At 36.0% G+C, this 25,729-nt stretch overlaps 1 protein-coding gene across 5 annotated transcripts in view; it reads left to right on the top strand.

The window, feature by feature from the left end:
* Positions 1–25,729, top strand: part of QKI (QKI, KH domain containing, RNA binding) — a 167,222-nt gene that overhangs the window by 921 nt on the left and 140,572 nt on the right. The window lies entirely within an intron of this gene.

Here is a 25,729-nt window from a genome sequence, read left to right as displayed (position 1 = left end):
CCCGGCGCGGGCCCCGCTCCTCCCCTCGATCTCCTGAGCTTGCTCTGCGCGGACCCCGGCTGCCTCGCATTCGGGAGCTCTCCCCTCCCATGAGGACTAAAGCGGGGTTTCGTGCTTGGGGAGTTGGTGCAGCTGGTAAATACTAAGTGGAAGTCAGAGTGGGGCTCGTTAGTTTAAAGAAATTCTATAGGAGACCGAAATTATGCTGGCGTAGCCGACAAGGACGACGAAGTGACGGCGAAAAGCACTTTTTTCCCTTTTGTTTGGGGAAGCGAGAACTGTTAGGGAGTTGAACTTCACTTTTCGGGGGTGGGGTGGGGGGTGGAGTGCGAAATAACGCGATGACAGATCGGAGCGCAGCCTGAGTTAGGAAGAACTTGGGCGGAGGGTTTACTCCCGGGGACGCAGCCGCCCGAGTTTGTAGGACAGGGAATCGAGACGTTTGGAAAGGGCGAAATAAAATTGAGCCGAAGTTTTCAAAAAGCTTTATGGAGCGCTGTGGGGAGCGAAGAATGACAAGAAGATTAATGTTGACCAACTCTGGAATTTCCTTAAGAAGTTCTCATAGCAGTATCTGGAGTATTAATTTCTAGTAGCTGTGGGTTTCTGTGGATGCCTAGAGAAAAAAAAAATGACCACAAAAAAGTGTTTCGAAAATCGACTAGCCAGAAGTTTTTTTTTTTTTTTTTTTCCTGCTCAGAGGCATCACCGGAGGACTGTGTAAAGGAAACTGAAAACTGTAGGTTGAAGAGATGAACAATGGAGTTTAGATTTTTCGCAAGAATTTCGAGATTTTAAAAACAGAGTCGGGGAACAGGAGTTTGAAGCTTGGGGAGTTGGAATGTGATTAGAGAACAAAAGGCCGGAAATGTTTCCATGATAAAAAGATGATTACAGAAAAATCCCAGGAGTTTTATTGTCTTGAAAGTCGTAGAAACAACTTAAGAGTAGAAAATGGTTAGGTGTTACGGCTTTCTCGTCGTTTTGCTTCCATATGTTAAACATACAGCACTCACCAGCATTGAAATGGGCATTTTCCACTGTTGGAACAGCAAATCTGTTAATTTCAAGTTGCTCCAGAGAAAACTTGAGCTGTCCCTTTAAAGGGTTCTGCTTTTCCTATTTGTGTTGGCATTTGAAAGATTGTGGAGGCAGAAAACTTTCTGGAATGTCAAAAAAAAAAAAAAAATTGCTGGAACTCTTAAATTGAGTATTTCCAAATGTGAGCGCTAAGGGGCGCCAGTTATTTTTTAACCATGGAAATGGTTGGAACCAAATGTGTAACATACTCAGTAATCTGACCTATATTAAATTTAGTTGAAACTTAAATTACAGATTATTTGATTTGTCATCATGTATTTATATAGTGTTTTCGAACATTAAAAACACTTTCCTTAAAATTATTACCACAACGTCATGACGTTTCAAAAATAACACTCTTAATATTTTCTCCTTGGCATATTTCGGTTAAGTTAAACTTTTAGTAGTATTAGTAACAATTTCTGGTGAAAGTTTTTTTTCTTGAGTGCTGTTGTTTAGAAGGAATCCTTTATCGACGATAAAATGAAAATAGGCCTTGGCAATATTTAGGGTTAATTAAAATTAAATTGCATTCTTGAAATGTTTAATTCAAAGACTATAGGAGATTCCAAAAATGTGAAAATATTTTCACCTTATGTATACTATTTAAAAAACTGCATACTTTTGAGTTTCTTTAGTTTTAAAAGGTTTCTTGTGCTTTTATGTTGATCTAAAATCTCAATTTAAAGCTGATTCCTTGTTATCAAGTTTCCAACCTTAGGCTTTAATAATTTTTAATCTTTCAAATCCAGAAATGTTAATTATGTCATTATCTCTAACAAAGGCTTATTTCTCTCTGGTTGGAAATAGTTTTCATTTGCGTTTTAAATATAGGAGACCACTATGATATCGCCTAGATAATGTTTGTTTCCCCCTCCCCTTTTAATGTGGTTTACTCCATCTCGCATCTTACTCTGTCTTTAGTTTTTGCCTTGTCAACTCTCTAGTGGAAAGATTGCTTCTGTGTGACATATAGTATGTTTAAAATGGGCAATATAATGACAAGGAAGCTTGATTGTTTTTTATCAGACCAGTACAAACATGCAGGAAAAAGGGCTATTCCTTAGTGTGGAATAAGCTGCTTCCTGTAATTGTTAGTCTTATTATAAACTTAATTTGACTTCAGAAAAATATTGGTTTCTGAAGTCCATCACATTTTTTTTTTCTTCTGGATGATTTAATGGTGAAATTTGGCATCTTGTGCTTTACCCCTTTGTGGTTTGTCATTGTTCAAAACAAATTAATCATGACTTTTGTTTCTGGTTAGGCATTACTTTTTTTTTTTTTTTTTTTGCCTATAATGCTTGGCTGAAAAATTACCTTTCAATTTAGATAAAATTTACTAAAAATTTTACTTTAGTGATTGGTTTAATGAAGTTAACATCGTACTTAGAGTAGATGTATTTTCTGATAATTAGGAATTTTAAATGAGATTTTAAATTTTTTATTTTAAAATATTTTTCGAAGAATAAGCTTTTAAAAAATTAACTTGTCAGCCTAAGAATTTTCATTTGGCTAGTTACAAATTTGAGGATTAAGTGTGCTGGTTTTCCTAGTTAATCGATTAAGACTTGGATGTTTTAGAATAAGTATTTTTATTCCTTGCCAAGTTAACCTTTAGGCTGTATCTTGATTGTGGACAGTCCTTTTGTTTTGCTGCTTGTTTTTGTTTTTGTTTTTGTTTTGTTTTTTGCTGTTGCTGGTGGTGGGGGTGTGTGTGCCAGCTCTTCCACTCAAGTCTCTTCAACACGGTTGTTTGTTAAAGTTATGAATACATATTGGGTTGGGCCCGTCATATAAAGGACATAAACTTGAGTTTGAAACCTTTTATTGAAGATACAGATGATTATAGGATTACACATAAAACCTAGGTCTTAAACTGCTCTACCTTTAGAGAGTTTTCAACTGAACCCTTAGAGCAGTTAATATATAGTTTTTTAAAAAACAAAATTTTTTTGTCATGAAAATGCAACAATAGTTGAATGCAAATTGTTTTAATAAAGTTTTATAATTCAGAATTGAGAAGGTGAAGAGTACAGTCAGACTTAGCAATCCTGTATTAGGGGAAAATGGAGAACTAGTATTTTTAAAGCAGATTTTGAGTTTTCAGTTTTTTAGATGGAGGAGGGGTTAAAGCTGCTGATATGGAAATAAAAAATGTATAAGGAGGAAGCATAGTCTAAATCTTTTTATCGTGGATATCAGAAAAATTAGTGTGTGGCTCAGAAAAAGAGAGCAGATGGATTAGAATGCCTTATGACTGATTTGAAAAAGACATTTTCATTTTCTGATGGTCTTTTTGTGTTTATAATAAACTTTCTGTCTGACCTCAGTTTAGTTTGTACCCTGCCTGCTTCCTCTCCTTTAAATATATGAGTAAAAATATTTTGTTAAAACTTGCTTAAATAGTTGATATTTTTTCATGTTAATGTTTATTTTCACTTTGTTTGCCTTTATTGGATGTATCATAAGGTTTTCTTACCATCATTTTTTTTTTCTGAGAATTCATTTACAAAAGCTTTGACTTAAGAATTACGTGGTTGTTGGTATTGAGAGGACTCTTGCTATAGAGATTTCTTACAAAAAGCTTTTTCTTTTTGTCTGAAGAAGCAATTATTGTTGTCAGTAATCATCATCTGTAACAAACAGATTTTAAGGTAAAATAATCTCTTTAGGAACTAAGATTTTGCTTTTGTACACAGCCCTTGAATTAGTTGTAGTAAGAAGGAAGCTACTATTTATAATCACTTCTTTCCATTATCTTTTCTCACCCAGGAGGTGTCAGCAGCTATATATTGGCAGTCATGGGAAAGATCAGTTGTATCATTATGGGTCATTTATTAAATATTCATTCTGTACTTTTAAAGCTAAATTTCCCTGTAGGTGGAAGGTGATTCCTTTGTAAACTGTATCCAGTTTGCATGTTTTGTAGTAAAAGTTGTATCCGACTGTAACACAGTTGAGTTGATGGAAATAGGTCTCTTTGCTAGTCACATTGACTAGCGTATTTGGGATGAACACTTTTTCTTAAATGACTGAGAATGTCAAGTTAAATCAAGTTAATTTGACTTCTTAAATGCTTTATGCACATTTTATTTCTGTTAATGCTTCACTGGTCACTGTCACTGTCCTGGAGCTGATTGAAATTGGTCAGTTTCTCATAAGAGCAAATGGTTTTTGGTTTCCTTTTTCAGGGAAATAGATTTCTGTGATGAAAGAAGTGAAGTATAATAAAACCCTCTTGCTTTGACCTGGCCTTCACTGAAGCATGATTCAGATTCTTTTTTTTTTTTTTTTGAGGCCAATATACTTAGACATGTAAGGGCTTTTTTGTGTGTGTGGTTTTTTTTTTTTCCTTTTTTTTACAGTTTGGTTTGGTTTTTATATCAAGGGAATTACACGAGTGTGATCATAGGAGCAACTTTTTATAAACTGACTGGAACTACAGTTTAATTTACTTGAGAAATTCAGTGTAGCTAATACATGTGTTTGATTTATTTGTTTGATGTTGCAGTTGTAAGCAAAACTTGCTCTTCTCTGTTGGAGATGGAAAATGCTATGACATTGTTGGTTTTTGTTTGTTGATAACTTAAAAGGCAGCCCACTGAGCAAGTTTCTGCTATTGGTATGTCAGCTGTTACGAACATATCCAAGGTTCTATTTTAAGGCCATGGGATGGGGAGTGGTGAGTGGTGAGTGGGCCTGTGTTAGGAGGTCACAGAGATATATACCAGTTTTTTATTTACATGATCAGCGGGACTTCATTTTTTTCCTCCAATCCCTCCTCTATTTGACATTAAGACAGCTTAATGTGAATTTTAAGTGCAATAATGTGTTGTTTACCCTTAATGATAACTTTTAGGGAATATTTATACCCCTTTTAAAAATTGGCATATCAGTTTTGGGCCCAAAATAGCTAGATTATTTGATGTTTTACAGTTATATTTTTACTTAACAGAGAAGCACAACTAAAAATAAACTTTTATAGTGAATATAGTTTGTTATGTTAGTGGGACTGTTAAGAAATTTGTTTATAACCTCAGTCTATGTTAGGTACTGCCTTCTATGGAGTAATCATTATAGTTAGCATTGGAATATTATTACCTGTCTACCCTCTTAAAATTACTTTCTTGAAGGTGCCTACCTTGGAGCCTGGCATACACTTCTCAGATGCTTGTTGAATTAAACATGTTACATCTTACCTCCTTTTTTGATTTCTAGTTTCTCAAAGATAGAGTATGTGCACATGGTTTGAAAACATGAAAATCTAGAGGTGACGTTAGGAATAGTGTCTAATAATTTTAAGAAATGAAGCAGTTGTGTCACTGTTGATAGTTTTATGCCCTTAGAAGAAAAGACACTTGTATTTTTTCTTAAAAATAACTTTAAAAAATGTCATGTTATTTGTAGTACTTGCTGTCAAGGTGCTTAATGTTACTTTACTGTTACTGTTGGGAAGGAGATTTAGAAAGATAAAATTGCTTTACTTAAGCAGTATAGTTTCTTGTCAGTCCTTATACCAAAGGGTATCAGTTCATAAGCAGAGAAAAACTACCAGTGCTTATCTTAGCTCTTGGAAAGTTTTGGCATTTATGGAATTATATAGGTAAACTTTCCCCACCCTGTTAGTTACCCTTTTAAAAGTCCATATATATCTATATGGTTCTTGTACTCCATGCAGGGCACAATAGATAGGAATGATTTCTTGTCCCTAGGTGCTGCTTTGGTGTGTTCAGGATGAAGACTGTATTTGAGTGACTTTAGTTTAAAAGAAAGCTGAGTATAATCATATGTAGCTGATTGTCATTTAACACAAATAGCTATGTTTTTAAACACAGGTGTGTCTTTAATTTTAAACAGTGCCATTACCTAGAAAACTGATGAATTGAAGCTTTCACTTAGCTGAAACTTAGTTCTTTTATTTCTTTTTTCTTTTTCTTTTTCTTTGTTTTTTTTTTTTTTTTTGGCGGAGTTTCGCTCTGTCACCCAGGCTGGAGTGCAGTGGCGTGCTCTCGGCTCATTGCAACCTCCACCTCTTGGGGTTCAAGCAGTTCTCCTCCCTCAGCCTCCTGAGTAGCTGGGATTACAGGCGCCCGCCAATTTTTTGTATTTTTAGTAGAGACAGGGTTTCATCATGTTGGCCAGGCTGGTCTCGAACTCTTGATCCTGTGATCTGACCGCCTCGGCCTCCCAGAGTGCTGGGATTACAGGCTTGAGCCACCATGTGTGGCCAGCTCTTTTATTTCTAAAATGTCTATTACTGTTCTTTAGCAGTAACAGTGTTTGAAAGTCTGTGATGAATTTTTAAAAAATACATTGCAGAACTGATTTATCTAGAATTCTTGTAATTAGCAAGAAAAGGACCGCACTTAATGTTTTCGTCTTCAGTTTCTTGATGTGGAAACTAGTTTGAAAATCCAGCAATCCTATCAGGTCTCACAAAATATGTTCAAAAAGTTGCTTCATGTATTTGTCTAATATTTTTATAGAACTAAATTTTGAGGTTAGGGAAATGAATCGATTGTAAGATTTCGATCACATTATTTATTATAAGCAGAATGTGTCATATTCTGCTTAGCAGATAAACAGATATTGAAGTATCAGAAAGAACATCATTAGTCAGGTGTGGTGGCTTGTGCTTGTAACCCCAGCTACTTGGGAGGCTAAGGTGCGAGGATTGCTTGAGCCTGGGAGGTCAAGCCTGCAGTGTTATGATCGTGCCACTGCACTCCACTTTAGGCAACGGTGACACCCTCTCTTAAAAAAATAAAATAGAATAAAACATTGAAGTGCAGTTACATCCATAAGTGGCTCCATATTATGGCTACAATGTAAGTAAAGGGCATGTGTGTGTAGGCATTTATATCTGTAAGTGGAGACATGCGGTGAATGTGAGCTGGGCTTTGTGAGTATTGGGTCTGGTTAAGTTCCAGCTGAGAAAGGTTTTCAAAATGATGAAATATCTAGTTGGCCCGGGGATTGAATAAGTAGCAGGCCTTAAGTAAGCACCTTGCTTTTGCTTTAGTGCAGGAGAGGTCATTGTGGAGACTGGACCTGATCTGGTCAGTAGCAAATCATTGGGGAGCCCTTGGCTTTTAAGCTGATTTTAGTTTGAAATGTATAGGAAAAAACAAACAAAATAATAGTACATTTTAAGAGTAGAATTAGGAAAATGCATGGCAAAAAAACAAACATGCAATTTTAACATTTGAAACCGAGCCAGGCGAGGTGGCTCACGCCTGTAATCCCAGCACTTTGGGAGGCAGAGTGAGACAGGCGGATCATGAGGTCAGGATTTCGAAACCAACCTGGCCAATATGGTGAAACCCTGTCTCTACTAAAAATTAGCTGGGCATGGTAGTGTGTGCGTGTAGTCCCAGCTACTTGGGAGGCTGAAGCAGAAGAATTGCTTGAACCTGGGAGGCGGCGGTTGCAGGGAGGAGATTGTGTCACTGCACTCCAGCCTGAGCGACAGAGTGAGATTCCATCTGAAAAACAAATAAAATTTGGGACCTTTTCGTAAACTCTTCAATGTCATAATTTTACAGAGTCTCAAAATTACCTTGCAGATTATATCAGAGAATTGTCTTTTAGAGCTACAGGTTTCCTGAGAGTTGGGGGCTTCTCATAGGTACAGAGACTAAGACCTGAAGCGGTTGTGACTTGCCTATGTCTCAAGACAAGTTGGCAGCAGAGCTGGAGCGAGACACTCACTTCTCTCCTCTGTTCCATTTTGTGGCGTGCCTCTCCACAAGGGGAAGTGGAGGGAAAAACCTGGAATATTTCCATGTGCTAAAAAGCTGCTGCTGTTGCTTCAAGTTGTGAAGGTAAAGAAGAAAAAGCAAATGGTTTTTTGCTAATTCTGTGATATGCTGGTTTTGAACAAATGATGATCAAATTCTTAGAACTAGAATTTATTTTTAATGATAACTAATTAAAAAGCTAAAAGCGAGAAAGGCATTTTTAGAGGATTTCAGCTCATTCACTTCTTTGTAAGCAAAGACTAGAGCCTCAGTTTTTTGAATAATGTAGTAAAAATTGTTACTGCTATTATTTTTACTAACTACTGAAGAGGAAACATTTTTGACTGGGTGATTTAATACAGAAGTATACTATTGCTAAGTGATTCAAGTCAGGAATGTATACTTGTATCGGTTTTAGATCAGCCTGGGGTAAACAGCCCAGTAAAATATCAGGTAGATAACTGGAGATTGACACCCAGGAGGTGGATGGTTATGAATTGAATGGAAACGGTGCTGCAGCAGGTAGCCACCACGTCATATTCCTGATGCCAGCATCTGGAGGATGATTGCTCATTTCAAATAATTCAAACAAATTAAACGTAATCCACAGTTCTTTGCTGTGTTACAGTAATTGTATCCCTTTGATTTAGTTGTTACATGGCAGATGAATCCATTTTTTTAAGGAAAAAATTTCAAACTGGGATCGAAAAAATTACCCTGAAACTGCACCTAATTGTCTATTGTTACTGATTCCACCGTGGTTGCAATGATGCCCCGTTATCATGAGAGTATTCAAGTTTTAACTCTGTGTGTGTGCGCGTGCACATGCGTGAGCCAGCATAAAGATGAAATGAATTTATGTTTTTGTGCATATGTTAATGAGACCCTGTGGTGAGGTGGTAAACATTCTTGGACTGTAGACCTGGGATCTAATCATGACTTTGCAGTTAACTAGTTTGGCGATCTTGGGCGAGATAACTAATCTCTCTGAACCTCAAGCTTCTTCATCTGTGAATGAAATTATTAACTGCCCTGCCAACCTGAAATCCAAATACTCTGAAGTTGATGGTATTCAGAAGAGCCTCTCATACTATAAAGTAGCAGCATCACCTGCTTGCTTTTTTAATTTTTTTTTTTTTTAAGTCTTGCTCTGTCGCCCAGGCGCTGGATCTTGGCTCACTACAATCTCTGTCTCCCAGGTTCAAGCGATTCTCCTGCCTCAGCCTCCCCAGTAGCTGGGATTATAGGTGCACACCTCCACACCTAATTGCTGTATTTTTAGTAGAGACAGGGTTTCACCATGTTATCCAGGATGGTCTCAAACTCCTGACCTCGAGTAATATGCATGCCTCAGCCTCCCAAAGTGCTGGGATTACAGGTGTTACCCACTGCCCCCGGCCTGTATCATCTGCTGTCTATCAACATTTTAAAATTGTTTATGATAGGATAAACAACTAGATAAGCAAAGCAGCTTTTAGAGAATGAGAAAAAGAAAGGTAATGTATCCATGTAGGTTCAGCTAGTTTTTATGTGCATGAGAATCACTACTAACACTCTGGTAGTTTAGAGGACGTCACTTTGAGCTGAACTATCTAGTTATGTTTATTTGAGAAGTGGAACCTGAGTTGGTATTAACAGTTGGTATGATTTAATGAGGTGAATGGGAAGGTGGAGGATATTCCAGGAGAAGGGAAGGTGCAGCAGTGTCAGCACCATGGTGATGGGCAAGGCTTAGGAAATAGGTACGGATTTAGTTAGTTGAAATGGCAAATGCATAGATAGAAGTAGTGGGAATTAAGAGAGACTACAGAAAGCAGACCAGGTTAGGGCTAGGTTGTGGTGGGCCTTGAAGGCCAGAATACATAGTCTGAATTTTATTCTGAAGGTTGTAGGGAATCTTTAAAGCTTGGATTATTTGGGGGTGTCAGAATGAACTATTTGTGCATAAACTGAGAATGTGTAGAATATATATGGGTTTAAAGTAGACATTGGATGAAGTGTGAAGAGTCAAACTATTATATATGTTAACCCATTAGGAAAATTTTTTGAATAGCGATATTTTCTCAAAATAGTATTAATAAAAATACTTATATTGAGTTTTCTGTATTTTAAACTCTAAAGATTTTTTAAAGTGTGTTTTAACTAGAAACAAGTCTTTCTTTTCCTTACCTACAGGTTAATGTATTCATTCTGAAAGATAGAGAACATGTGGGGCTCATTTGTTTAGCTGTCAGCCCAATTTTTAGTTAGAGAATTGCACTTTCATTTCTATATGAGCTAAAGACAATTGAAGAGACTCTTGGAGAGAATCTTTGGAATTCTTGAATTAATTTGCCTTGAAGAAAATTTCGTCCCTGTTTCAGAGATCGATGTTTTGCCAAGTTCGATGTGGACTTTTAAAATTTAGTTGTGTTAATTTTTGTATTTAGTTATTTTGAGTAAATGAGAGATATCTTCACATTCTATCCGAAGAGAGATACATATTTGTGTATCTTTAAAAATGAACACTTCCCTACATAGTGACATTACACTGAACAGGATGGGTTAATCCTACAGATGATGTAATAACCAGTCCGTATTCAGATTTCTGTAGTGGATCCACAGATATTCTTTATAGCTGGATTGTCCAAACCAGAATCTTACTCAACACCACTCATTAAATCTGGTTGTTACACCTTTTTAAATCTAGAACCATCTCCTTTTTTTTTTTTAATGGCATTGATTTAACTTGTTTAAGACTTGTTCCTTTATGCGCTATGTATCTATTACATTGGAAGCTAGATCTAAAGAAGGTTCAAGTATAGCATCTTCCACTAGAGGACGTCATAGGTGCTGCTGTGTACTTTCTGTTATATCACATCAGGAGGCACAGTAACTGGTTCTGCCTTCAGAGAAGGAAAGATTGATACCTGGATTGGAGTGGTGATAGATGAATCCTTGTACTTTAAAGGTTGTTTTTTTTTTTTTTTTCCTCTTGGAACCAGAAGGTGCCCCATCAACGAAGGGTGCCCCATCAACATTCACACCATGGTTTTAACCAGTTTTTTGCCTGAATCAGTTTCATTAGAGCTTGCACCATGATGATATTTTAATTTGGCCATTCTTTCTGCAATTACTTGGCATCCTTTGAAAGGTACAGCTTTCTGACACTAACACGGAAATACATTGCTATTTTGGAGTAAGTTTCTAATAGGGCAAGCTGGATATATGCTGCTGCTTATTTTTATTTAGTTCTCAAAGTAAAGTGTTGGTTTGCTGGCTGCCTCAAATGGAGACCAATGAATTTTTTCTCTTTTCTAGTCATCATTGTAGACTCACGGGTTTCATAGATTCAATGTACTTAAGTCAACTATAATTAATTTTGATGTTAAAATTATTACAGTTTTAGCCATTGATAATTAAACTGGCTTCTGTGTCTGTTGAACTCCTACTTGCTTTCTGGGGCAACGTTATGCCCCAGGCTCCCCTTGTGCCTTGCCTGCTTTTACCTGTTCTGGAGCTAGACTTGGCCATTTCTCCAATAGGAATGGTATGAAATACTTGAATTTAGATGTTAAACATGTTCATTACTCTCAGAATGTGATTACTTCTGAGCCATTTTCTATGGACAATATTGATTTTAAAATTCATTCATTTTTATATTTTCAATTCAGTTTTAACATTGTTAATTTTATAGTCATATCTTTATTATTATTATTTTTTTGCCGACCATAGCTAAACTAATGTTGTTCTTGATGGTGACATACTTATTTGTTTTATTCTACGATATTAAGGAAAATACTTTCAAAATTAATAATATTACTAAGGCCGGGTGCGGTGGCTCAAGCCTGTAATCCCAGCACTTTGGGAGGCCGAGGTGGGTGGATCACAAGGTCAGGAGATCGAGACCATCCTGGCTAACACAGTGAAACCCCGTCTCTACTAAAAATGTAAAAAAATTAGCCGGGCAAGGTGGCGGGCGCCTGTAGTCCCAGCTACTCGGGAGGCTGAGGCAGGAGAATGGCGTGAACCCGGGAGATGGAGTTTGCAGTGAGCCGAGATCACGCCACTGCACTCCAGCCTGGGCGACAGAGCGAGACTCCGTCTCAAAAAAGAAAAATAATAATAATATTACTAATAGTAAAACTGTCTTAAAAATTTTTTTTAAATTTGTTTTAGACATGTTACCAATAATAGATATAGCCAGTGACCCATTCTTCTGGTTGATGACAATTATTTTCCTTTTTTTCGTGGGGGGACCCTCATTCTGTGTATACCAAGTTTTGATTTCTACTAAATCTTGTTTTTGACTTTTTGATGCTGTCATTTATTAGCTGTGTTCTTTTGTTGTACTTACTGCTTCTATTAGCTTTTACCTTATGCTCAGCAGAAATGGAAAATACAAATATATTTTAAAGTCAGGTGAGTGTGTGTGTGTGTGTGTGTGTGTGTGTTATGGCAATGTGATCCAGAAAGATAACTTATAAGGAGATGGTTGTTTATAGTAATGCTTTGTATCTTAAGCACGGAGGGTAGGGAAAAAAGAATATGACAGGCAAGATGTTTTAAATTAGCGAATTCTTCTGAATAGTATCAGTAAAAGAATATAGATAGATCTTTAAAGGTTTTAAAGTCATGTGAAGTGGGGGAAACCTTATAGGCAGAACCTTAAAATTGTATTCCTTAGTAGTGGCAAAATCTCTACTGCAAACTTGTCATTAAGAACTTTTAGTAGTAAGGGAACTTATGTTCCAGCAGATGGGGATATTAGTACACAAAAGAGAGCACTTAGTGATTAAAATGTGTTGAGAAATAACCCTTTTGCCAGAATACGAAAATGTTCTTTAAATTGTAGGGGAAGAGTTGCTCAGGAATATGACAAATAACAGTTACTGAATGGAATATTTTGATTGGCATGTGAAAAAGTTGTGATAGTTCTTTAAAGAATGTGTCTCTTTAAGAGACTATATGTTGGTATGTTGACCGTATTAAATGTAACTAGTTTAGGACATGAGATTCATTGCAGCTATTTTCCGAAATAGCTTCTGCCTTTACAGCTCAGTTGTTTGAAGGGTTTTTGTTATGGTGGGTGACTGAGTCACTTACATTGAGAGGTATCTTGTTTGTACATTTTCTGTGTAATTATAAAGTCTTTAACCAGGCAGTTTATTTCTGTTTATTGAAATAAATCAGAAGAAAATGTGTCATAGTTTACTATATGTTATATGAAGAGAAAGTTCTTTTGGGGATCATAGTTTTATCATAGTAATAAAAAATTATCAGCAGTAGAAAGATAATCTTATCTCACTTTTTATTATAGTTTATAGCATTACGACATACTTTGTTAGTTTTTTTGGTAGGTAAATACTACATAGATTGCTTTAACATATGCTTTGCAATTGTTGAAGAAATACTGCTCATTTAAGTTCCTTAGATGTGAATCAGACATGTACTTTTATTTAATGTATTTAAGTTATATTTTCCTAGTTCAACTATATTGAGCTTTTTTTTTTTTTTTTTTTGCAACTGTCAAGGCAATTTAAAATATCTTGCCCTCAATGACTTGAAATTGAACTCTGTACAGGAGCGAATTTGTCTTGTTGCTATATAGAGAACCAGGGAGGAAGAGATTGACTTTGCCACCTTTGTAACTGATAATAACTTGCATTTTAGTCCCTGCTCCCTAGCCCCACGTTTTTCCTTTTCTGTTATTCCCAAAATGTAGAGAATTGGAGATCGATCCACACATTTTCAGTTCATCTTTGGCGGTAGCATGATTTGTAACTTCTTTCAGTCCTAGGAGAGGCAGTAGTGAGGGCACAGAGATAGTGTAGTACATTGTCTTTGAACCTTAATGGGAATTACTTCTTTTCAGGGGAATATAGGGATGGCCAGTTTTGTGTGTACATTTTAAGATTGTTTCTTACTGTTGTTAGAGAGTTTATGAGAAGCTTGAATTTCTTTCAGTAATCCTAAAAAACTGTTATAAATAACTTCATATTTATTGTAAGACATATTCCTTATCTCATTGGGAAAAACTAAAATGTATCAGTTAAAAAGTTAAAAGTGCTCAAAATTCACTGATAGCTGCTCTTAATATTTCCTTCTGGTCCCCCCCACCAGTGTTTATGGATGTAGCAAAATTGAAATTACGGATTTTTTAAAAAAAAATACATCATGAGCATTTTTCCTTGCCCTTTGATATTCTTTGCAGATACAATGTTTATAGTAATATATTTCATGCTGTTGAGGTATATTATAGTTTACTTAACTAATCTGTTGGACATGCCACTTTGCTTTCAGGAAATGTGTGTAATGATAGCATTAAGTGGCTTCAGAAGTTACTTTTTTAAAAGCCTTAAGTTACAAAGTATTGTAACTGGGTATTATGAATACCACACTCTTATTTTTGCAATGCAGTTAATCTGAAATAAGCATTTTATGTTGCATTACAGTACACAGTGGTTGTTAGGATGCAACATGTGATTTCGAATAATGTTAGAATTGCATATTTTATGTATTAGTTTTTATTGATTTAACATACTTAATTGAAACTTTTCTAGGCTATTTGGTTGTATGCTATTAATATGTGTGGGATGTTATGAGGGGTACACTAAAGCTTAAATTCATTTCTTCAAGTTATGTCAGTAGTTGTAAAGAATGGAAAAGTAAAAGTAACAAAGGAAATATAAACATACCAAGAAGACTAAAGACTGGTGCTAAAGAGGGTGCTTTAGGCTGAGGAGGCTATGCAATGTTTCAGTAGAAGAGGTAGAATGTCACCTGGCTCTTGAAGGACAGATAGGATTGAAGTGGAGAACAGGTAAGGGAGTGGTCTTCTAGACACAGGGAACACTGTTCTTGAATGTGGGAACATTCTGAGTAGGGAGGTAAATAATTCTCTGTTAGAGCTTTTTATACCTTTTGTCTTAGCATTTTCCTTTATCTGCCTCCATATTTCTGTTTTTAGTCCAGGTTTTCTTATCTCTATCCTGTACAGGCATTATATTATAGAGTGATGTATTAATGTGGGAGATTGCTATGCTTGCTGCTGTCCTTCCCTTCCCTTCATTTTCAGATGTTATTTTTTCTTGACTTTGACTCTCTTGCTTCTTTAGTTTTTTGGAGAAGAGGGGTATCTTACTGCCTAACTTTTTATTTTAGCTGTTGTTTATCTGTAGGCTTAATTTGGCTTTTTATTTTTCTGTTTGCCTAGTACATTTGGATTTTACTTAGCTTTTATTATGAAGCCATGTGTTTCAGTTTTTTTCTGTATGTGTAGGTGATTGTATGGTCTTATGAATTGATCCAGGAGCATGGAGGAAGAGGTACATCTGGATTAGTGAGTGTGTGAATTCTTGAGCTGATGGGTCCAAGCTCTAAAGGATAGAGTAGTTGCCAGCATATTGTGGTCTAGATAGTATGGCATAGTTTTTACCAGTATGCCTTTTCTCCGTCTTCCCAGTTTGCTTTTTACTCTGATGGCTTGAAAAAGCATAGGTTAGGTTGGAAGTGAGAGAACAAAACCTGCTAATTTAAGTCTGAACAAGGGAGGCTTTAGGTTACTGTTTGAAAAGTGTGTTCCATGGAATACTGGTTTCCTGAGGTAGTCTGAGAAAAGAAGGGTTCTGTAGTCCAGGAAGTTCTGCACACTCCTTTCATGAATTGAGACTGTGTTGCCATGTTAGGTCTCCAGGATTTGCAGTCAAGAAAGTTAACTTGGTTTAACTGAGCATTTTCTGAAATTACTTGGTTTTTCTTTCTTTTCTTCTTGGTATTAGTTTTGAGGATACGTTATGGGAAATTTTAGGGGATTGTTAAAGACCTGTGGATCCTTGGGTCTTATTTATTTAATTCTATTTTGTTGCTTGAAATATCTACCCAGGGTATTTTAAACTCTTCCTCCAAATAAGAATATAATCAAGCATCTAATGCACAGTCGTATTATCAGTAAATTGAGGTTAAACTAAAGACAGAGTCTCTCCTAGGTAGTGTCCATTAGCATTTTCCAGCAGGGTGAATCTAGATTTAGGAACAGTTCACTGTGTATTTGCCTAAGGTTTTCACTGTCCATGTTTTACACAATATAAATAATTTAAAATCCTTTTTATTTTATTTTTTTTTAAAGAGATGGGGTTTCACCCTTTCTAGACTAGAGTGCAGTGGTGCTATCATAGCTCACTGCATCCTCTAACTCCTGGGCTCAAGTGACCCTCCTGCCTCAGCCTCCAGAGAGGTAGGATTGCAGGGGTGAGTCACCACACCTGGATAATTAAAACGGTTTTTTTTGTAAGAGACAGGGTCTCCTGATACTGCCCAGCCTGGTCTTAAACGTAAGTCCTCAAGTGATCCTCCTGTGTCAGGTGTCAGCCAGTAATTTAAAATGTTTTGTTAGAGTGGTCTCTTTATTTCCCCACTTCCTTATAGATCTGAGTCATTTGCTTTGGAATAATATGATAAAAGTGTAAGATAAAGGATTGCTAGACTAATATTTAGACATGTTTGTGTTGATGTTCTGTACAGGTTGTAGTTTTATAGGCTAGAATAGACTAAATTTTGGTGATTAGTTAAGAAGTGTCTGAAAAGACTTTGTTGTTGTTTTGTAAATCTTGAGTAAAAGAAAATAACCAAATGGGGTAGTGAGTAGAGAGATAAATGAATCCCTTAAGAGAATGATAGTAATAAAGGCAGGTGGAAGTAAGATCAGAGTTAGAAAATCTTAGATTTGTTTTAGGTTATAGGAAAATTGATTTATTTTACACGTTGGTAAAAGGCATAAGAGGCTTCTTTTTCACATTTTACTTTCATCAAAGTGAAACTTCTTAATTTGATTTTTAAATTGGAACACACTAACTGAATGTCATAGGATATGTCATAGTGACGTTGTTTAGTTACATGGTAACTGCAGATAGGTCTCAAGTTGACCACATTTGAATATTACATATTACTTTGTGGATATTTAAAGACAGATGGCTTGAAGCCTAAGAAGGGGGAAAGAGTGAAAGTATAGGAGCAAGTGGTGGTAATTTAAGAAGCTCCTCAAGTAGAAGTCTGATTTTGTGATTTCAGAGTCTCTTTGATTGTTAGTTACTATTATTAAATAACAGGTACATATATTCTAACGGTATAAATATGAACCAGAAAAATAGTATGAGAATGAACCACAGGCTGGGCGCGGTGGCTCATGCCTGTAATCCCAGCATTTTGGGAGACTGAGGTGGGCGGATCACGAGGTCAGGAGTTTGAGGCCAACCTGGCCAACATAGTGAAACCCCGTCTCTACTAAAAATACAAAAATTAGGTGGCAGGCACCTGTAGTTCCAGCTACTGGGGAGGCTGAGGCGGGAGAATCACTTGAACCCGGTGAGCTGAGACCACGCCATTCCAGTCCAGCCTGGGCAACAGAGTGAGGCTCCGTCTCAAAAATAAAGAATGAACCACAAAAGGTAGCATGTCTTGAACTTTTGAAATGCTACCTATAAAGATAAATATTTTGTTATGAACTTAAAATATGTACGTACACATTTATATAACTCAACAATTGAAAGTTTCGTGAAATAATACTTGTCTGTACTACCTATGATGCAGTATAGTATTTTTCTATTCTATTTCATTTTTAAAAAGGTTGGTTGTGATTGATAATGTTGATTTAGTGGCTTGTGTGCTGTGCAGTCTTAGCAAAACTGATGTTGACTCCTGCTGTAATTTAGTTTTCAACAAACTTTTTTTTTTTTTTTAAATCCAGCACTTTGCTGGGTGCTAAGGGGATACAGAGATGGATAAGACATAGTCTAGTGCTCAAGGAGCCTCACAGTGGTATGGAGAGTGATGAAAATAAGAAGCTGCAATACTGTAACTGCTCTAACAGAGGCATGCCCAGCCTGAGAATGGAAAGGACCACATCATTTCCTAGCAGGAAGATGGCAGTTTCTTCTAGGTTCGCAGATTACTGTATATAATCTGATAATCCCTCTTATGATGGGCTTACCTTGTTGGGAAAGTTAGTTTTTTACCTAGATTTTGTAAAAACTAAACAATATCAGGTTTACTTGAAAATAAGATATGTTTGAACTTTTAGCTTACTGGACAAGTTTGTTAAGTATTAATCCTGGCACTTTGGGAGGCTGAGGCGGGCGGATCACGAGGTCAGGAGATCGAGACCATCCTGACTAACACAGTGAAACCCTGTCTCTACTAAAAATACAAAAAATTAGCCGGGCGTGGTGGCAGGCACCTGTAGTCCCAGCTACTCGGGAGGTTGAGGCAGGAGAATGGCATGAACCCGGGAGGTGGAGCTTGCAGTGAGCCAAGATCGCGCCACTGTACTTCAGCCTGGGCAACAGTGTGAGACTCCATCTCCAATCAATCAATCAATCAATCAGTCAATCAATAAAATGTTAATTATATAGGTAATCGTTAATAAAATTAAATTTTATAAATGAGTAATATTTTCCTAAATATGTCATAGGAACTACCTTTAATATTATTATTGGAGAAGCACTTTTTTCCTGACTTTTTTCCCCCTCAGTATTGCGACTTGTTAAGAAAGGTAAAGTCAGGTAGAAGTTTAATATAAAAATATATTTGATTATTTACACAGATGGTAAATTAAACTGTAAAATAAACCATTAACTTTTAAATAATGGAATAAAAGATGGATACTTCATTATCCAACACTTAAAAGTGATTTTTTTTTAAATTGCAACTTGAGTATATTCTGTACATTGATTTATGCCCTACGGCAAATTCACAATAATACTGAATCTAGAATTTAGTAAATTAGTTGCATATTATCCAAAAACGTAAAGCATGACATTTCTATAGAATTTAGTTTCTGTAAGTTACACAATTGTTACAGGTTTTTCCTGTGAAGGATAGGCTACTACATCAGGTTGAAGAAGCTAATGTCGGAGTGAATGTGGTGGCTGCCTTAGAATGATTTTGCCAGTAGCAGTGAAAAATGTTTTCCTTGTAGTTCTTGTGCAGCAGGCCATGGAGTAAAGCACATTTTTATAATAAAGGTGATGAATTTAATCGCAAACTGGCAGCCAAATGGAAATTGCAGACCTTGATACTGGGAGAAAATTGCCTATAAAGCAACTCTTGAGAGAACAGGCTTTAAATTTATCCACCCATTTCGACATTGAAGAGAACATTGGAATCATAGGATATTTTGCTTGGCCTGCTTAGTTCAGATGAATGACACTTGAGTATTCTGTTTAAGTGTTGGAGATGGTTTAAAGTTAAATTTTATACATATTAAAGCCTTTAGCACATGCATTTTGTATTTTATAAAGCATTTAAAATTTTGCTGGTTTTTAATATTTTAGTAGATGATATGCGTAATGAAATCCATTTGCCACGTTTCTAGTCACGTGCCATGTATTTCATGTTTCTGCTGTGTGTGTGAGGAACTGCATTCTTAAAATGTGGGCTTATAATTAACACACTATTGACAGAATGTTTGTCATATAAATGATCAGTCTTTACTATTTTCTATTGTATTTAAGCCATTTGTATTATAATATTTAAACACAGAATGGTAGAAAATTTCTATTATGGGAAAATCTGGATTTTTGTCATTTTTTACTCCAAGTGACTAATGTTTGTAATTTCTTAGGAATAACCAAACCCTTGATTCAGTACACACTATTTAAAGTGTTTAATCCAGAATTTAGGTGCATTGTAGTGTGTGTTTTGAGATGCCTGTTCTCTCCCACAGTATACATGCTTGTTAACAGATAGCTGATGTCCAAATTCAGATAATTATTTGTGGCTGTTGGAAACATTTACCCATCCAAGCAAGGTAAATGTTTAAAATGTAAAAATGCTGATGTAAAATATAAAAATAACATTTCTCATTATACTTATTGAAACTACTTGGGTTTAAAGGGAAAGAAGTGTTACTTCTAGAAGATTATTAGATTTTGCTTCCGTACATAACCCTGATTCTTTTGACTGAATTTTTGGGCAACATGGTACATTACGTAAAAAGGGTATAGCTGTGGTAAATCTTTGTTCTCTTTAGGTATAGAATTGTAGAAGTGTTTAGTTTAAAGCAAGTATGAAAGCTTAGTATTTTGATGGAGAAAGCAAGAAAAACGTTTTACAAATTCTCTATTCAGGGAACAGCTTATTGAGGTGGTCATGAGACCGAAGGTATGAAAAGGAAGAAGAGGCCAGGTGCGGTGACTGACACCTGTAATCCTAGCACTTTGGGAGGCCGAGGTGGGCAGATCACTTGAGGCCAGGAGTTCAAGACCAGCCAGGCCAACATGGTGAAACTCCATCTCTACTAAAACTACAAAAATTAACCGGTCGTGGTGGTGCGTGCCTGTGGCAGGAGAATCTTTTGAATCTGGGAGGCCGAGGTTGCAGTGAGCCAAGATCATGCCATTGCTTTCCAGCCTGGGCGACAGAGCCAGACTCCATCTCCATTTAAAAAAAAAAAAAAAAAAGGAAGAAGAAATAGAAGTGTTCCTTTTCTTGCTAAAGCAAGAACCAGTAAATTGTATCTTTTTCATTGAAAGTAGTTCCATCTAAATTACTTTAAGACCTAGACTTTTTGGAGAATAATTACATTCGTAGGAGAAGAGCACGTAATGTTGAAGATACATTTGAATGTTTAGCCATCTCTAAATTTGCATCAAAAGGAGAGTTCAAAATAAATCAACTCTTTTATTCCCTTATTGGTGACATAGATACTTGGTCATTTGTTTTATTTGGCTGAAGGAAGCTGTGGCAAGTTGAGAATTCAGAGGTAAAACCTTTGTGAGAGAGACGTAGTTTAATTATTTTAACTCTAATTCTCCTGATCCAGGAAAGCTTTATTTTTACTTTCAGATGAAAACTAAAATTTGTTATAACGTGAAGCTTATTCTATATATTCTATATAAGCTAGAATACATATTTTACTTATACATACTTATATTCTATATAAGCTAGAACAAGCCTCATGTTACACATTGTATACATTGTATATGTAAGCTATATATGTATATAATTTAAATGATATAAGTGATGTATGTGTATGTATAGTACTTATATTAAAATTTTACTATTTTTCTAGTGTATTGATTATGAAAGTATAATTAACTGAATATAATTATTTGTTTATGAGATGATACTAAATTCAGTTCCCATAGATACTGGTGGTGATTTACTTTTTAAAGAGTTTTTCTTGTTACATGCTTAAATCCACACCCGAAATGTAGCCATAATTTAGTTCAAGATTGTTTATGCCAGAGTCTGAAAAACACCTGAATTGAGATTTTTGAGTGGTTGTGAATGGATTTTAGAATCCTGTGTTGAACAGTTCCGTCACTAAATTAGCCATAGTAATGTTGCTGTTTCACATTGACAGTTTCAGATGTGCTGCTTTTCAGATTTTTGTTTTTGTTTAGATAACTATTTTAGGGTTTGAGTTACAATTACGTGAGTTTAGATTACAGCAATGCAAATATACATTCTGAATTTATGCCAATATGTATTAGAAGCTAAAACGCCCTCCCCTCCCATCTCTGTTTCCCTCAAATTATTCATTTGAGGTTAAACTAATTTTAAACTCCGGAAAAGTGGTTAAGCCAAAAAAGGTCAGATCCTGGAAGCAAAAGTTCTGACCTTTTAAAAAGAGTGTTGGAAAAGTATTTGACAGTCATTTTCATAAGCTAAATGTACTGTGAGGTTTGTGTTTGAGTAGCTTTTAAGGTTTTCTGGATTATGTGGTTGAATTTTGAGGAGGAACTTAGGAAAAATGAGTTGGAAAAGTTAAGCTGTTACATTCTACCTTCCTTTTACTATGTATAGTAAATCTACACGTGAGAAATAATTTGCAAACAGCATTTGTTAGGTGTCTTTTCTAAGTACTTTTTATACCTACAGAGTCTGGGAAAAGACCATTTTCAGATTTCAGATAAATAATTATCAGATCAGTAGATATTATTCAGATCTGTCAGAACACAGTATTTCCAGAATATATAATTTTACATCACCATCATCATTTATAATGATACTGATGACTAGTACTATTATTATTTTAAAGAGAAAGATATATATACACACACGCGCACACACACACACACACAGAGTCATGCGTTGCTTAAAGACAGTGATAGAGTCTGATAAATGCATCATTATGCTATTTCCTTCTTTTGCGAACATGATAGGCTGTGCCTGCGTACATCTAGATGGTACAGCCTACTGCACACCTCAGCTGTATGGTAGAGCCTTTTTTGTTCCAGGCTGCAAACCTGTACAGCATGCTACTGTACTGAACACTGTCGGCAGTTATAACACAATGGCGTTTGTGTAAACATAGAAACATTCTAAAGATAGAACAAGTACAGTAAAAATATGGTATAAAAGATGAAAAATGGCATACTTGTATAAAGCACTTACCATAAATGGGGCTTGCAGGACTGGAAGTTGCTCTGGGTGAGTCAGGGAGTGAGTGGTGAGTGAATGTGTGAAGGTCCTAGGATTCTACTGTGGATGTAATAAACATTGTGTTCTTAGGCTGCATTGGATTTATACAAGACATTTTTCTTCAGTAATAAGTTAACTGTAACTTACTATAACTTTATAAACTTTTAAAATTTTTAAACCTTTGACTACAATTACAACTTAAAACAAAAATACATTATACAACTGTACAAAAATATTTTCTTTATATCCTTATTCTATAAGCTCTTTTCTGTTTTTAAAATTTTCTATTTAATTTTTACTTCTTAGACCTTTGTGTTGAAGACAAACATGCACAGTAACCTAGGCCTACACAGAGTCCAGATCATCAGTTTCATCTTCTTTCACCTCTGCAGCTTGGCCCACTGCCAGATCTTCATGGACAAGGGCCATTTTGGTTACTAGTGTGTCTGCAGCACAGTGTCTGATACCATAGAAAGATAGGAACAGTTGTATTAATAATAGCAGATTCTTGAGCATCTATTATGTGCCAGACACCTACAAATATTTGTTGTTCAAGTGAAAGAATTTATTTTATCAAACTCAGAAGTTTCGCTCTAGGATAATCCTTTTTAACTGCTGACTTCAGGTGGTCCACCTGTCTTGGCCTCCCAAAGTGTTGGGATTACAGGCATGAGCCACCACGCCCTGCTGAATAATCCTTTTTTTTTTTTTTTTTTGAAACAGAGTTTCACTCTGTTGCCCAGGCTGTAGTACAGTGACTTGGCTCACTGCAACCTCCATCTCCAGGGTGCAAGCAATTCTCATGTCTCAGCCTCCTGAGTAGCAGGTATTAGGAGTGTGTGCCACCATGCCCAGGTAATTTGTGTATTTTTGGTAAAGATGGGGTTTTGCCATGTTGACTGGGCTGATCGCGAACTCCTGACCTCAAGTGATCTGCCTGCCTTGGCCTCCCAAAGTGCTGGAATTACAGATGTGAACTACTGCGCCTGGCCTAGAATAATCTTAGAAGTCCTCATGGATGAGTAAATATGGATGGTGAAAAGCTTAAATGAGAATGTCTTGTCTGATTTTCATTCCACTTTTAATTTGAATATACCATTTCCTTTCCCCCCTCATTGTGTATGTCTCTACTTTTTTGTTCTTTTCTTTATTCATAGTTCTAATTTCTACTCACTGCCCCATCTTTTCCCTTTTCTCTATCTAGCTCTTACCATCTGTCATCACTGTTTTTCCCACTATCATGATCACTCACTCTAGCAGCAACCAAATTTAACTTTGGGGATGGAGCAGTAGTGGTGGAGAGGCTAAATGGTATGAGTAAAATAATACAGCTTTTGGAGTCAGAGCTGAGCTAGATTTTCATCTTTATGTGGTCTTTGGTGAAAGTACTTAATCCCCAGATCTCTCTTTCCTAACTATGAAATGAAGGTGGAAATAACTACTTACCTGTAAGGGAATCTACCTGGTCATACTGTAATAAAATGCTGACTTCCACCACAGAGTTCTTGGGGAGGCTCTTTATGTGGAAAGATGTTAGACTTCATTATTCTGAATTCCGGATTTGTATCTCCTAGCCATATAGACTGAACAACCATAGAATCCAACATAATGCTTTTAATATTGGCATAACTTCCTTAGTTTAAGTTATAGGATGATTATGAGATATAGAAACTCAATAAAAGGTAAAATTATTCTTTGTGTTGTGAAGTATGTTTAGAGGTTTCTTTTAAGAGGTCATATTTTGCTACTCTGCTTCAACTATAGTTTTTGTTCATTTAGTTTGTTATAGAACTGGGACCATGTGTGTATTTGCACATGACTATATTCCTAGGGCCTTGGCCAGTGCCTAGTACATAGTAGGTGTAAAATACATAGTTGTTGAATGCATATATGAAAAAATCATTATATTGTATCATTGATAAGACAGTCTTTTTTAAACACAGGTTATACTTTATTCAGGTCAGTTCAATTTTGGTAAGTTTTTCTTTTAGGAAATTAAAAAGCTTTTATTATATTCTGAATATATTTTTACTAAATATACTTTGAGTACAAGGTTAATCAGGACTGTGCTGGCTGTGAGTATAGGGTTATGATAAAGCTCAGTAGGAGTGGATGATTGCAGTCCTTTTGTGCAATCCTGGCAGGAGCAGCCTTTTCCTTATTGGTTAGGTTTTTTTTCTTAAAGTCAAGACTAATCATATATTTAGATATGCCTGTACATTTTATTTTCTCATCTGATACAAGATACACTAGAAGAATGTAGCATTGATGTAATGAACATATGTTATTAGCAAAGTGTTCTAAACTTCACAAGTCCAGAATAAAGAGACCAAGCCATTTGCAGAAGAGCACTGTGCATTTATATTACTTTAAAGGGAACAGGAGTAAGTTAGCTAGAATTGTCGAGCAGATGCCGTATTGGTGCTTGAGTGAAGTTATAAGAAATGTTTTTGTGGCTTTGCATGTTTTTGTGTTAATAGTCCTAATATTTGTTCAAAAGATGTTTTTAATCCAATGATGTAGGTGTTACATATATAGCAAAGGGCAAAAACAGCCATCTGCCCTCTCAGTTAACATTCTAATGTCAACAATCAATAATCAATAAACAAGTACAGTAACGTATTAGGAAATATGAATTATAGAAATAAATTGAAGGATAAAGGGGATCTGGAGTGTTCCTATGGATTGAGGCAAGTTGCCGTTTAAAATAGGAAGATCAAGGTTAGACTCGTTGAAAAATTGGAGCAGAGATCTGACGGAGGTGTTAGTGTGAGCCATACTGCTTTCCGGGGAATAGCTTTCCAAGGCAGGGAAAATGGTAGTGCAAAACCTTGACGGCAGGACTAGCAATTCCTTGTGTGGACTGTAGCCAGGGACGGAGGTTAGGTTGGTTAAGGAGACTAGGTCAGAAGGGCAAAAGAGGTGAGGACAAGGGAGGGGAGCCTGGGTGGATGCTGTCGGCTATTGTTTATCTTTGTGAAGACCTGGGCTTTTATACCAACTGAGATGGGAAATTATTAGAGCAGTGGGTCTGGGCATCCTTTTAGGGAATCGGTGAAATCAGACTGTCTTTGTGATAATAAGATATTATTTGCCATGTTCACCAGCATTTACATATGAATGTACAGTGGAGTTTTCCAGAGACTGCGTGCTATGTGATATTGCAACAGATTGAATTCAAGAGATAAGAGAATCTAGCTCTCTTTATTAAAACAGACATTTAAAAGATTGCAGAAGTATAAAATTGACTTTTTCAGTTATGTGTTTAGTTGCAAAATATCTTATTTTCTGGAAAATGTGCATTTCTGGTTAAAATGTAATAAGTTTACTCGTATTTTAAAATGAATAAAAATAATTTAAACAGTTTTAGTTTTAATTTCTAGTATGGTAAAGTTTTATTAGGTATAACTTTCATGAACAAGGATCTCTTTGGACTCCTCCAATTAATTTTTAGAGAGTGGAGTCCTGAAACCAAAAAGTTTGAGCAGAGGAGTGACATTTCA

The sequence above is a fragment of the Colobus angolensis genome, unplaced genomic scaffold, assembly GCF_000951035.1.
Source record: "Colobus angolensis palliatus isolate OR3802 unplaced genomic scaffold, Cang.pa_1.0 Scaffold14, whole genome shotgun sequence".
Classification (NCBI taxonomy): domain Eukaryota; kingdom Metazoa; phylum Chordata; class Mammalia; order Primates; family Cercopithecidae; genus Colobus; species Colobus angolensis.
Note: the sequence above shows the minus strand (reverse complement) of the source record. Positions and strands in the feature narration are given on the sequence as shown.